Genomic DNA, 15,679 nt, shown 5'->3' on the forward strand with positions numbered 1-15,679 from the left:
AAATACAAACCAAATCCACACGTAAGGACTAGGCCATAAAATAAGAAACAGAAGAATGTATTATGTGAAATGTACCATTTGTATTCAAGGTGACGGACAGCAGGGCAGAGGAAGCATTTTAGGAATGATATGGATAAACAGGGTCAATAGTTTTTCATTAGCTTGTGAAATATAAAGCAAAGTTATTCTCCTGGGTGCAGGCTGCTTACGTTCACATGAAGAGTGCAAATTTAGAACAGGTAAATGATCAACAGTCTTAGAGTCAAAACTCTTGGTCCAAAAAATGAGCTCTAATTAACCTTCAGTCTTAAAAGGTGCATCAGGCAAGCACCAAGGGTGTTTTCTCTGGAACTGGGTTCCACTATGCCTCCAGGCAAGGGAAGCAAAATGCACCATAGGAAGATCCATATCTCTCATAGTATGCTTCCCAAGAAAGTACCTAAACCATTGCATGAATTCATCTTTCATTTAAGTAACAAAGCAATAACTATAAGTCACATTTATGCACCTGGAACTCTTTCAGGCATTCCCATTAATCTGCACTGTAACCTTGTCAGGTAGGTACTACTTTCATCCTTATTTTACTGTTGAGGAAACACAGAAATAGAGGTCATATAAATTGGCCTAGTTTATACTAGCAATTAGATGAGCCAAGTTTTGACCTATAGTTGCAAATTTTTTTAAAAAAAAGAGAAATCAAAATTGGATTTTAGTAACTTACTAAAGTTAATAGATAAGAAAATATTAAAGAGACCAATCCTGTGACCTAGTGATTATGTTTGGTGTGCTCCACTTTGGTGGTCTGGGTTTGGTTCCTGGGTGTGGACCTACACCACTCATCAGTGGCCATACTGTGGCAGTGACCCTCACACAAAATGGAAGAAGATTGGCACAGATGTTAGCTCAGGGTAAATCTTCCTCAAGCGAAAAAAGAAAAGAGAGGAAGATTCACAACAGATGTTAGCTCAGGGCAAATATTCCTCAGCAAAAAGAAAAGAAAAAAATATTAAAGACAATTTAGAATAAACGGAAAAATTCTTAGAAACATACAACTTACCAAGACTGAGTTAGGAAGAAATAGAAAATTCGAATAGACCAATTACTAGCAAGGAGATTGAATCAGTAATCAAAAATCTCCCAATGAAGAAAAGCCTAGGACCAAATGACTTCACTGGAGAATTTTACCACACATTTAAAGAAAAATTAACACAAACTCTTCCAAAAAATTGAAGAGGAAGGAACATTCCCAAACTCATTTTATGAGGCCACAATTATGCTGATACCAAAACCAGAAAAAGATACCACTAGAAAAGAAAACTTTAAGCAAATATCCCTGATGAATATGGATAGAAAAATCTTCAATAAAATGCTAGCAAGTCAAGTTCAGCAGCACATTAAAACAATCATTTATCATGATCATGTGGGATTTGTCCCTGAGATGCAAGGATGTTTCAACATACACAAATCAATTAATGTGATGTATCACATTCATAGAATGAAAGATACCAATCATATGATCACCTCAATAGATACAGAAAAAGTATTTGACAAAATTCAACATCCATTCAAGAGAAAAATTCTTTAAAAATTAGGCATAGAAGGAATATATCTCAATATAATTAAGATCATATATATTACAAGCCTCCAGCTAACATCATATTCAATGGTGAAAGGTTGAAAGCTTTTCTCTAAGATCAGGAACAAGACAAGGGTGCCCATTCACCACTCCTATTCAACATAGTACTAGAAGTCCTAGCTAGATCAATCAGGCAAGAAAAAGAAATAAAAAGTGTCAGAATTGGAAAAGAAGAAGTAAAATTGTCTCTATTTGCAGATGATATGATTTTATATATAGAAAATCCCAAAGACAACTAAAAAACTGTTAGGCTCAATCAATGAATTCAATAATGTTGTAGCATACGAAATTAGACAAAAAATCAATAGTGTTTCTACACATTAACAATGATTTTTCTGAAAAAGAAATAAAGAAAATGATTCCATTTACAATAGCATCTAAAACAATAAAATACTTGCAAATAAATCTAGCTAAGGATGTGAAAAATCGTTACTCTGAAACTACAAGAGATTGGTGAAAAAAAATGAGGAAGACACAAATAAATGGAAAGGTATCGTGCGTGCATGGGTTGGAAGAATTAATATTGTTAAAATGTCAATACTGCCAAAAGCCATCTATAGATTCAATGCAATCCCTATGAAGATTCAATGGAATGTTTTTCAGAAGTAGAAAAATCACTTCTAAAATTTATATGGAATCACAAAAGAACCCCGAATAGCCAAAGAAATCCTGAAAAGGAAGAACAAAGCAGGAAGCATCACATTTTCTGATTTCAAGCTATAGTGATCCAAACAGTATAGTATTGGCATAAAAACAGACAAATAGTCCAATGGAACAGAATCAAGAGCCCAGAAATAAACCCAAGCCTATAAAGTCAATTAATATATGACAAGGGAGCCAAGAATACTCAATGGAGAAAAGATTGTCTCTTCAATTAATGGTACTGGGATAATCGGATATTCACAGGTAAAAGAATGAAATTGGACTTATATCTTATACCATTAACGAAAATTAACTCAAAATGGATTAAAGACTTAATTGTAAACGCTGAAACCATGAAACTCCTAGAAGAAAATGTCGGAATAAAGCTCCTTGACATTGGTCTTCGTAATGAATTTTTGGATATGACACCTAAAGCACAAGCAATAAAATCCAAAAACAAGTGGGACTACACCAAACTAAAAAGCATCTACACAGCAAAAAAATACGACAACAACAAAAAACATCAAGAAAGTGAAAAGACAACCTACAGAATGGGAAAAAATATTTGCAAACTATATCTCTAATAAGGGGTTAATGTCCAAAATATATCAAGAACTCATAGCACTCAATAGCAAAAAACTAAATAACCCAATTAAAAAATGGGCAAAAGACCTGAATAGACATTTCTCCAAAGACGAACGGCAAAAGTCCAATAAGTACATGAAATCATGCTCAACAACACTAGTCATTAGCAAAATGCAAATTAAAACCACAATGAAATATCACCTCATGCCTGTTAAAACGGTTATCATCAAAAAGACAAGAGCTAGTAAACACTGGTATGGATGTGGAGAAAGAAAACCCTTGTGCACGGTTGGTGGGAGTGCAATTTGGTACAGCCACTATGGAAAACAATACGGAGGATCCTCAAAAACTTAAAAATAGAACTACCATATGATTCAGCAATGCCACTTCTGGGAACATATCTGAAAGCAATGAAAACACTAACTCAAAGAGATATCTGCACCCTTGTGTTCATAGCAGCATTATTTACAACAGCCAAGACATGGAAGCAACGTAAGTGTCCAACGGTGGACGAATGGATAAAGAAGTTGTTGTATACATATACATATACATATATATACACACAATGCAATATTATTCAGCCATAAAAAATGATGAAATCTTACCATTTGTGACATGGATAGATCTTGAAGTCACTGTGCTAATTGAAATGTCAGACAGAGAAAGACAAATACTGTTTTGTGTCACTTATATGTGGAATCTAAAATTTAAAAATCCCAAAATCATAAAAAAAGCGATAAGACTTGTGCTTACTAGTGGCAGCGTGAGGCGGGGGCAGGGGGCTAATGAGAACGGTGGTCAAAAGGTACAAACTTGCAGTTGTAAGATAAATAAGTACCAGGGATGTAATGTGCAAAATGATGACCATAGCTAACACTGCTGTATGATATATAGGAAAGATGTTAAGAGAGTTAATCCTCAGAGTTCTCATCACAAGGAGACTTATTTTTTCCTTTTTTCTTTGTATTGTATGTATATGAGAAGATGAATGTTAGCTGAACCTATTGTGATAATCACTTCACAATATATGTAAATCAAACCATCATGCTGTATGCCTTAAACTTATACAGTGATATATGTCAATTATCTCTCAATAAAACTGGAAAGAGAAAAAAGGAAAATATTAAAGATTTACGCTCTTCTCAATTCTGTCCTTTAAAAAAGTAAAGGAAGCTAATTTCTACATCACTTTATGCAAACACACTCACCTTAATTCCCCACACCCTTAATTATTACAATCCCTTTAAGGAGCAGTATTTTAACAACAAAGAGTTTCTAAAAGATTTGATTGTATTTTGTATTATCTGATAGACTTTTATCTAAAAGCCAAAGCCTAATTATATTATATTTGAAAATATATGCATTAAATTTTAAGTTATACTTAACTCTTCTGGAGCAGTTTCCTATGAAAACGATCATTTTAACAATAATTACAATGATAATTATCATATACATATCCATCCTATAGTATGTAGACCCCATTAGCATTTATTCATCAAATGCAAACTTACACATACATACTAATAAATGCATATAAACCCTATTTGTTCATTTTACATCATAAATGAATCAAACTATTAATAGTTAGTATAACATTTTTTATTTTGCCTACTGTTGCAATCAGCCAAGTGCATATGTGAAAAATATTTAATTCATTTTTTCTCTCAAATCTTTTACCCCCTTAATTTGAGCAACAGCTTCTCTTGATTCCAAAACTCTAGGAAGCCGATTAAAGTGGGGCTTCGAGGGGAAAAAAACACAAAATCACTTCAAAGATATCAACAGACGCCAGAGAGCAAAGTAACTTTTCTTTTCATATGACTCAAAGTATGTTTCTACCCAAAGTCATTGAATTTAAGAGAGTTTGCAAAGACTTTTTACCACTCAAAGTTTTATCATGTGATGTCTTGTGCTTTCCTAAAGAAAGCATTGCTAGTATTCTTCACCAATAAATGTGAGCACCATGAAGACATTCTAGCAAGATAAAATATTGGGAGGTTTTCTTTGCATTCTTCTTTCTGAGCTTCTGCATATGCCATTATTAAAAGACTTTCTCTCAGGTAATATCAGGGTGACCCTGATATAAGAACCAGAACAAATTTGTGGCATCTAATTGGGCTTAACTCTGAAAACTATGGTCCTAGTCCTGTGTGAACAAAGGCAAAGGAGCTCTCTGGAATGACCATTTCTTACCAATCTCTTGGTACACGTACCTTTAAGACTTTGTAGTAGGAGACTTTGTTATTTTGTTCAAGTTTTATCCTTAGTTCCATTATATGAGACCTTGGTTCCTTGTTCCTATTTTCTTTGTTCCTTGCCCCTTATTTCTTTGTTTATGCTTTGCCTCCTCTTTCTCATTTCTAATTTATGTTATCTTGCAATACAATATTTTTAGGAACAAGAAGGGAAATAAATAATACATAAATAAATAAGAAAAAAAAATCACCGAGATAACCAACCATGAAGCAAAGTGGAGAAGCTTCCTGCCTTTCCTTTCAAATTAATTGAACATCTATTGAGCACCTGGAGGCCTGAATCTATGCAACACTTTCATATGTAGTAGTGTATTTCTATCTTTGGCTTGGAAATAAGCATGGAAATAATTCAAACACCTCAAAAGATGACTAGCAGCATACGTTTTAGCTTGTCTTGGAATATTCACTGGAACTATTCCTGCACTGGCAATCCTTTGACCCAGCGATTGGAAAATAATTCGGTAGTGTTTAACCGTGCTCTCACTCAAATCTAAAAGGCTAATATATCTAACACATAATCATTACAAAAAGATTTAGGAAAACTATTTTTAATCCTTCCTTTTCTAGAAGTCCTCCCATGCAAAAATCATTGGTGAAATCTGACCCAAAAAAGATGGTAACATGAATTTATTTTTCATGAGAAGAAAAGAGAAAAGTCCAAACTAACTTTCAAAGGAACCATGAGCTTTGATTATTTAAACCCAAAACTGACTAAATATAGACATGTCCATCTTTGGGGGTGTATGCTTAATTTCCAGAGGAGGAAAAATAGTTATCTATATTTCTGCTAACTTAGAATGACTGCAGGGGAATGAGGGAGAAAAGACTATCCAACCTTTGGGTCTACAAAAGGGCAAGACAGAGAGTGGTGATACCTCGTTTTATCAGACACATTAATAGGCCTGTGGATATGAAAATATAGTCCCAGAGGGGAAGTGAGCTAAATAAGATGAGGGAAACTAAACTGAAAGGGAGAAAGCCATTTTGGGGCAATCTTGCAAAAGGTAAACACCGAAAGCTAGAAGGAGAGGCAAAAGGGTGATCAGTGGGCACACAACATGGGACAGGACTGCTTTACCGTGGTTACAAGTAGCCCACAGCCGGTGAAAAACTCCTAGTAGCAAAGTGGACAAAGGATTTTTTAGGATAAGAAAATTTGCAGACATGCAACATAAAATTCCTTCTATTGCCCTAAAATCTCAGGAAAGCCTATTACATATACGAATGATTTATCTGGGTGGTTTGTGGGAAATAAGGAAAAGAGAATAGATATCAGTCTAGTTCAGTGTGATGTGGACAGAAAGGACTAGCAATGATAATAGCAGTTCAGGATAAGTAGGAACTCAGAGCCAGAAGGAACCACAAGGCTGTAACCCCCTAGAAGTCCACAGAAACTTAGAGAAGGGTCTGCATAGCATATGGGATAGGCGTTCCTGATTTTTACGTAAATCTCAACCGAGTGAGTGAATTCTGCTGACATCCAGTTTACAAAAACACCAAAGAGTTACCTTTTAAACAGAAGGGATGTAAAGTTTAAAAGAAACATGGAGAGTTTGAAACTTCTATACTTTCTTTAAAGCCAGTCTTCCCTGAAGGGAAAGAGTTAAATAAATTTTTTTAAAAAACAAAAAAAAAATCCACTCACTACCCTTTTCCACCACAAGCTTCTTAGAGAAAATTCAAACTGTTTCCAACTTGAATCAGAAAGGTTTTATTAAGAATATCATTTGAAGTATTTTCACGGGTCCCATAAGCATTTGGACTTTGCATCAAAGTGGGAAATGTGAGCTCTGAATCCTGGAGTCTGAGTGCCTATTTCCATGTCGATGCAATGGAAACAGGCAGGTCTGGGAGCCTGTTCGTCGTCAGGAACCTGGCACTCACACATCACAGGTAATAAAGCAGATACTCCATGCTGCCCTAGAAAACTGATATGGGGCCCCATAAAACACGAAGGTGTCCAAAGCATGTCTTTTGCTCTAGCTGTCATTTGCACTTTATTAGGATTCCTAAGAACCAGGTCAACATTAAAAAATTGGACATCAGCCCGATCATTGCATTTTGTTGACAGCTTAATTGTGCCAGAACTTGAAACTCAGTTCCTCACATTTAGCAGACAGAATAGACTTCTGTTTCCAATAAGCTCTTGACAAAAAGAATCTATGAAGTCTGCGTGTTTACAGAAGTCTGTGCACTGAGGAGAAGAATGTGGGAGTATCTGACGAACAGCAGACCCTCTGACTGTGTTCTACACACAGGCTTTCATTAAGCTTTCTGTGTAAAGCAAGAATATGGAAAGGTACACAAACTTAGGAATCCTGCTGAGGAATTATTCTGGGTAAAAATGTTAATTTTCAGGTGTTGTTTATGTTTCCAACTTGTTGTTTGCCTTAAGAACCATATAAGCTGACAACCAAAGTATGAATCACCAATGTGTTTGTTTATTTTAGTGAAGAAAGACATACTTAAATTTCCATGTTATAAGCACACATTGACTATATCCCAACGACTGGCGTTGGGAGATCAAATTAGAGCATCACACAGCTACTTATTTTTAGAAGCAATGCTATTCCTTACCAGTGAGGATACATGAATTATGTGCTAACAAAGTTCTGATAGAATACTGTTTTACTATTGTACTACAAAAATAATATTTTATTCACTGTTCTCTGTTTGTTTGTTTTTTTTAAACTTTGAACTCCCAGTCTTCTACCTTTACAGAGATACCTAATGCCTCTAGACCTTACCCTTTAGATGAAAAAGTAACAGAATTGTCTTCTGGATTGTGCTATGTCGGCTTTATCATCATCAAACTCATTTATCAAAGCAGGTCCCGCTTTGGATATGGAAGAAAAGATGAGTTCCATCTTTAATGACAGTAATCAAAAGCATCAAGTCATTTTCCTCCTTTTAGGGGAGTGAAATAGGATCATATTCATACTTTAAGATGCCATTTTAAAAATCTTCTCTTCATTGACATTCTATCAAACTTTAATGTTTCCTAAATAGCAACATTCAAGGTTATGTTGCTTTCCAATTGTCTAACCTTCTTAGAATATCTGTTCATAAATCTGAAATTTTATAAGACTGGGTTAGTTAAAATAAGTTCAGAAATTGTTTAGAAATAGGGTTTAGGCATAGTAAATTCTAAATGATATGAAACATATAGTGATGATTTTAAAATGGGATTCTTTCTAAGTTTCTCCTAAAGCCCCCAAAGGCCAAGAACAAAATAATAGGAAGCAAGATTCCGAACTAAAGATGCTAGACCATCTAAGCGAGACTTGAAAAGGAGATGCATTAGTTTGCTTGGGCTGCCATAACAAAGTACCACAGACAGACTAGCTTAAACAATAGAAATTTATTTCCTCACAATTCTAGAGGCGAGATTCTGAGATCAAGGTGTTGACAAGGTCGGCTTCTTCTGAGGCCATTCTCCTTGGCTTGTAGATGGCCATCTCCTCCCTACATCTTCACAGCATCTTCCTCCTGTACATGTCTGTGTCCAAATATCCTCTTCTTATAAGGACACTCATCATAGTGGATCAGGGCCCAGCCTAAGGACCTCATTTTATCTCTCATGGACCCTATCTCCAAACATAGCTCTATTCTGACGTACCGGGGCTTAGAACTTCAACATGCAAATTTGGGGAGAATATAATTCATCCAATAACAAGACATAATCGAAACCTTATAACTTGAAGCTCAACAGAATCTCAAGGATATAAAATAATTAAGCCTGAGGGGTCAAAAGAGAAGCTTTTTTCTGGGAAAATTATTGTTGTCCTATGGCATTTTCCGTATCCAGCTCTTGAGAGAGGAAGGGAAGACACTTCACTATCATTCCTTGTCAAGTGAGAAAGTCTTTAAAATAACTATTTATACAGCCTCACATATATCCCGTGAAGATTAGGGAAACATAGGAGACCAGTTTTTGATCTATGGCTGAGAAATTTAATGTAAAAAGACATAGCTAATGTGAAGATTAATTTTATGTGTCAGCTTAACTAAGCCACAGAGTGCCCAGATATTTGCTCAAATATTATTCTAGGTGTATCTGAGAGTGTTTTTGGATGATTACCATTTGAATTAGTAGACTGAGTAGGGCAGATTGCCCTCCCTAATGTGGGAGACCTTATCTAATCCGTTAAGTGCCTGAATAAAACCAAATGGCTGACCCTCCTGCGAATAAGAGAGACCTCTTCCTGCCTGACATTTTGAGCAGGGACATTAGCCCTTTGCTGCCTTCAGACTCAAACTGAAACTCTGGCTCTTCTTGGGTCCCAAGGTTGCTGGTTTTCAGAGTGGAACCTATACCATCAGTTCTCCTGGTCCTCAGGCATTTAGACTCAGGCTGGAACTAAACCATTGGTTCTCCTGGGTCTGCAGCTTACTGACTACAGATCATGGGACTTCTCAGGCTCCATAATCATGTGAGCCAATTTCTTAAAATAAAACTATTATATAGATAGATAAATTGGTAGGTAGATCTGGATAGATATAGATATCTAGATATTATCAATCTATACATATATAATAAATTATTATAAGGAATATGTATATATATACATACACACACACATACATCCTGTTGGTTCTTTTTCTCTGGAGAATTCTGACTAATACAGCTAAAACAGTCAAGAGATGACCATTCTAGAAACAAGCTGTATTTCCAATGCTGATAGAGTAGAGTAGTGTTTTCCATGGTCCAGATGTGATCATGTAAGTGGAAACTGCCTTTAGGGTCTCTTTTCAAAGAGACTGTATCAAAGAGACCCTCCTAGAGACACTGGTGGTGCTGTTGAATGGGGACACTGAGGGGGTGTGATACAGCTCCCCACAGAAAAGAGGCACTGCCTGAAGGAAAACCGGCTTCAGTCTTTGAAATCAAAGAAAATCATCTAACTGTCTCAAGAGTGAAAGATTTGGTGTTGAACTTGAGCACACAAATACCGGATCAAAATTATATTTGTCAGAGAACTAGATGGATGAAGGTGGTCAAAGGTACAAACTTCCAGTTAGACATTAGTTTCCGCAACAGGCAATGGGGATCATTACCCTGGATAATCTCTAAGATTATGATTCATTGTTAAAATCTTTCTTGCTAAGATTCTAAAGTCCAAAATATATCTTATCATTTTTCCTTCCAGTTTTGTATATTATCTTTCAGACTCATTGTGATCAATTTCTGTTTGCTAGTTTCCTAGACTAATTAATGAAAAAAGGTTACCAGATTTCTGCCTAATCTTTTAAGCCCAATCTTTTGTGCTGAGGACATTTCTAATATAAATATATATGCCATGCTAAAAATCAGGATAGTTAGTGGGCATGGTCTTTGCTTTGTGTGGTGGTTGTTGTTTACAGATTCCAACAAGTAGGAGCATAAAAGGAATAGACTTGAATGTGTAACTCAAAATATGAACTTTTCCCTACATAATAAAGTGTAAACTCCATAGCATGGAATGCAAAATTGTGAGCAATTTGAACTTAACCTATCTTCCTATCTTCATCTCATTCCACTGCTTAGTATACCCTCTAGTCACCTCCAGACTACTTGCCAAGATCCAAATATGCCTTCTACTTATTTTTCTTCCTTCTCTGACTGGTGACCTGCTTAACGTCCTTCAAGACTCTCCAAAAAAGTCTGCATCTATCAACACTGTCCTTTGTGAAAGCTTCCCCAGTCCCTTAAAGTGTCACTTACTAATTTTTGATTCATAGCACTTTTTCTACAGTTCTACTATAACATTTATCATGTCATATCACAATTGGCAATGTGTAATTGTCTCACTGGGAAAACAATTTGGTTGGGGAAGGGAATAAATATGAGTTTCGTCCTATGCGTCTTTCTTTTCCCCTCTCCCCAAACCTAGATCCAGTGGCTGCCCTAGTGCCTGAAATATAGAACAAAGGGAAATGACCGCACAGTATCAATTCCTAGAATTTTCTCTGGTTGTCTTGCTTGGCACCCTTGCCTTAGAGTTGATCTAGAATATGTTAAAGGAAAAATACATAATTTCAAAGTTCATTCCCTGGTTCTTAGCCAGGAGTAGAGACCAAGAGTGGGTGGCTCTTTTCTTAGTAGAGTATATTAGTGAGTATTTGGATGTGTATTTCACAGGGAGATGTAGAGACATAAATGCTATGCATAAGAATATAAAAGCAATGTGTATTGTGGAGTATTGGCAAATAGAGAACAGAGGTGAGAAATCTGGGCAAAGTACAGGGATGGGAGGAGAGAATACTAGGTTTGAGCCAAAGAGAAGGGAACACAGCCAGTATGCAGATAATAGACAGAGGTACGAAGAACAACATCTGGGATCAGATGGCAGGGTGAGGCAGGCCACAGTGCAGACTCTAGGACAATGTAAGCTCCCTAGAAATCCACAGAAATGTTATGGAAACATTCTATAATACATGAGATGGATGGAGTCTTAAACTATCATACTTGGACATTAAATAAAGGGTGATCCGGAAAGTTGGAAGACTTAGCACCTCAAGATTTTCTCAAAACTATTGAGCTGGAGTTCCTGCTATGGCATGGTAGCATAAGCCCGCTACACCTCGTCCTTCACACTGACCGCAGCTAAAAGCTCTAGATATAAGACAAAAGTAACTACTTAAAGACTCTGGAAAAATAAAGGAAAATGGGCAGATTATGGAGGAATACCAAAACTTGGAAACGAAACCTATACAGGCAACTGAAACTAATAGAGACTCGATCTTTCTGGCCAGGCAGCAGACTCTACGGGTTGAAAGAGTGAGTGAAACATGGAGGAGAGAGAGCTGGAGGCGAAAATCTACTAATTGCATGTATGAATCCTCACAAGCATCAGATTTACCCCTGAGTTATGCCTGTGTGGGACAGAACCAAACCAGTGTAGCAAAGGCTTAGAGAACTGGACTGAGATTTGAACCACCACGTAAATCTTAGACTAACCCCTGAACTACATATTTGCAGGATAGACACAACTAGCAAAGCAAAAGCTTAGAGATTTAAACCACCACCCACAGAAGGCAACAGAACTTAAGGTCTGAACCTAACTGGATTGATTGCCTGCTAAAACAAACACACCAAGACTCTCTAGAGGATTATAACAGGACTCGGAGTCTACAGAGCTTAACATCACAATGTTTGGGACTCAATTCAAAATTACTCAGCTTATAAAAAGTTAGGAAAATGTGAAAAACTCTCAAGGGAAAAGATTATCAGCAGATGCCAACCCTGAGATCACACAGAATAATTATCCAACACAGATGTTAAAGCAGTTATTGTTACCATGATCCTGAGGTAAATAAAGTCACTTAAACTGAATGAAAAGATAAGAATTCTCAGCAGATAAATAGATCTTATAGCACAGACCCCAATGATAATGTGAGAAGTGAAAAATGTAATTATCTAAAGTTAAAAAACAAACAAACAAAACTTCACGGGGTGGACTAGACAGCAGACTGGAGAGGAAAGAACCAGTGAACCTGAAGACAGTCAATAGAAATCATCCAATACAAAGAACAGAGAGAAAAGACTGGAAATAAAAATTAACAGAGCCTCAGGGACCTGTAAGAAAATGTCAAAAGGCTTAACCTAGGAAAAATGAAGTATCAAGAGAGGAGAAAGAGATTGGGCAGAAAAAATATTTGAAGAAATAGTTGCCAAAAATTTCTCAAATTTGATGAAAGACATAAAGCTAAGTGAACACTAAACAGAATAAACTCAAAGAAAACCACACAGAGACATATTATAACCAAACTGCTGAACTGAAAGATAAATGACACAAATTTAAAATCGCTAGAAAAAATGATGCATTTTGTTATAAGCTGAATTGTGTTCCCCTAAAATTTATATGTTGAAGTTGTAACCCCCAGGACCTCAGAATGTCACTGTATTTGAAAATAAGTTCTTTAAAGAGATCATTAAGTTAACATGAGGTCACTAAGGTAGGCCTTAATCCAACATGACCGGTATCATGAGAAGAAGAACTGTAGATACAGATATGTGCAAACGATCTCAGAAAAAACCAGCCCTTCGGACACCTTGATCTCAGTCTCTAGCCTCCAGAGTCGTGAGAAAATAAATTACCTTGTTTAAGCCACCCAGGCTACAGTGCTTTATGATGGAAGCCCTAGCAAACTAATGCACATTTGCTCTATATATTCAACATATTTCCAACGGAAAACCCAACATGCTTTCTTTTTTCCGTAGAAGTTGACAAGGAGATTCTAAAATTTAAAGGAAAATGAAAAAGATCTAAAAAGGCCAAAAATAAAGGAAAAAATAAATAACAATGTTACAGGACCTAACTGACATTGAGATTTACTATAAAGTTATAATAATCAAGATTATAATATTGAAAACAAGATAACCAAATAAATCAATGAAACAGAATAGACATTGTCTAGAAAAAGACCCATACATATATAGTCAATTAATTTTTTTACAAAGATGGCAATTCAATAAATTGAAGAGAAAGGAAGGTCTTTTCAATAAATGATGTTGGATCAACTGGATATCCATAAGGAAAAAAAATAAACATTGATCCTTGCTTCATATCAATCATGAAATTTGAACTCGAAATAGATTATAGACTTAAATGGAAACTTAAACTATAAAATTCTAGAAAAAGACGTAGGAAAAAAATCTTTGCCACCTTGGGATAGGTGAAGATTTCTTAGAACTTAAAACTCAAAACATAAAAGAGAACAAATAATTGAACTTAATCAAAGCTTAAAACTTTTGCTCATTGAAAGACACCATTTGGAAAACAAAAAGTCAAACCATATACTGGGAGAAAATACAATGAGTGTATCACAAAAAGAAATTGGAACTGGAATATATAAAGAACTCTTAAATTTTAATAATAAAAGGGGAAATCTGATTTTTAAAAGTAGAGATTTGAACAGTCACCTTAGAAAAAGACTATATGTAACCAAAAAGTACATGAAAATAAGTGCAAAATTATTAATCAGGGAAATGCAAATTAAAACCACAATGAAATACCAATGGCTGAAATTAATTCTTAAAATTTAAACTTATACCTTCCACCAGTCCCAGTCATTACACTCCTAGCTATTTAACCAAAGGAAACAAACACATATGCCCATACAACACTCATACAGAAACGTTTTTAGCAGCTTTAGTTGTAATAGCCAAAAGATGAAATCAGTATAAATGTCCATGAGTAGAGGAATGGGTATACCCATTCTCTGGAACACTGCTTAGCAATAAAAAGGAATGAACTATTGATACATACAACAAGACAAAACTAAATCTCAAAATCTTTATGCTGAGTAAAAGAAGCTGAATTTTTAAAAAAAGAGGAGGGGGGCCAGCCCACTTGCATAGTGGTTAAGTTCAGCATGCTCCACCCCGGTAGCCCAGGTTCACAGGTTCAGATCACAGGTACAGACCCAGAACACTTGTCAGCCATGCTGTGGCAGCCAGCCACATACAAATTAGAGGAAGATTGGCACAGATGTTAGCTCAGGGATAATTTTCTTCAGCAAAAAAAAAAAAAGTAAATTTCATTTGTGTAAAATTCTAGAACAAACTAATTTATAAGTTCAGAAAACTGATTATCTGGAGAGGGAGGTGGGGTAGGGATGGATTGCAAAGGGACACAAGTAAACTTTTGGCTGTAATAAAACTGCTCATTATCTTGTGGCAATGATTGCTCGGATATACACACATACCTATACTTATGTACACAAATGCACGTGTACATACATATCTACAAATGTGTAAGTATATGAATTGATCAATTAGTATAATTTAAATATACAGTCAATTCTCGTTATTCATGGCAGTTACATTCTATAAAGTCATCACAAACACTGAGTTAGAGAATATGCAACTATTGCTCCTGGGGAAACCCAGAGTTAGCTTCCTGTGAGCCTCTGGTCACATTTTCTTCAACCAAAATGTCATTTGCTTTATAGAGCTTCCTCTGCCAATATCCTTGTAAAATAACCTCTCTCATCAGCACTGAAAACCTCTTCTTCCACAGAAGCCTCTTCCTATGTAACACTTAGCAGGTATTCTTTCTAATCCTTCCACAACTTCCTGATCCGCAGAACTTACCTCACACAGAAGTTTAACATTTTTCACGTGTTGAATAAATTTCTAGGCCCAAGATGGAACACTCCTTCCCCAGGCTGCCATATCAGAAAACTGAAACCTAAACAGCTTTTGCGTCCCTGTAAATGCTCCACTTGACCCTATGCAATATATCCAGGCAGCCAACCCCCAAACAGGAAGCCAACTCTGGGCTCTCTTCTTACTTCCTTGTTCCTTGATCTTTGTAAATAAGGTCAGATGTGCAACCCCAGCCAATCAACTTAAGCCGGTACTTCCTTGTTTCCCGCTTGCCTTTTTCTAAGAAAGCTTGCAGCCCTTTTCCCTTACTTTGCAGTTCTCTGAACTCTTGAGAGTGGAAACTGCTGCTTCATGAAATGTTAAATATAGTTTGTTTGTATCACCTAAATTGACTTCTTTAATCGTTTTAACACATAATATCACCATTTGAAACATGGAAGCCAGCCAGCACTAGCCAGGAAGGTTTAA

General features: G+C 36.1%; 1 long non-coding RNA gene across 5 annotated transcripts in view; it reads right to left on the minus strand.

Moving 5' to 3' along the window:
- Positions 1–15,393, minus strand: part of LOC102147451 (uncharacterized) — a 167,428-nt gene extending 152,035 nt beyond the window's left edge. For 2 of the 5 annotated variants that reach the window (XR_011437117.1, XR_290059.4), the window contains exon 1: positions 15,197–15,392. This is a non-coding gene — a long non-coding RNA (uncharacterized lncRNA). Of the gene's footprint in view, positions 1–15,196 lie in introns of all 5 variants that reach the window. The other 3 variants (XR_011437116.1, XR_002807023.2, XR_011437118.1) reach the window with 2 other exon arrangements.
- Positions 15,394–15,679: the final 286 nt, after the last annotated feature.

The sequence above is a fragment of the Equus caballus genome, chromosome 3, assembly GCF_041296265.1.
Source record: "Equus caballus isolate H_3958 breed thoroughbred chromosome 3, TB-T2T, whole genome shotgun sequence".
NCBI classification, from domain to species: domain Eukaryota; kingdom Metazoa; phylum Chordata; class Mammalia; order Perissodactyla; family Equidae; genus Equus; species Equus caballus.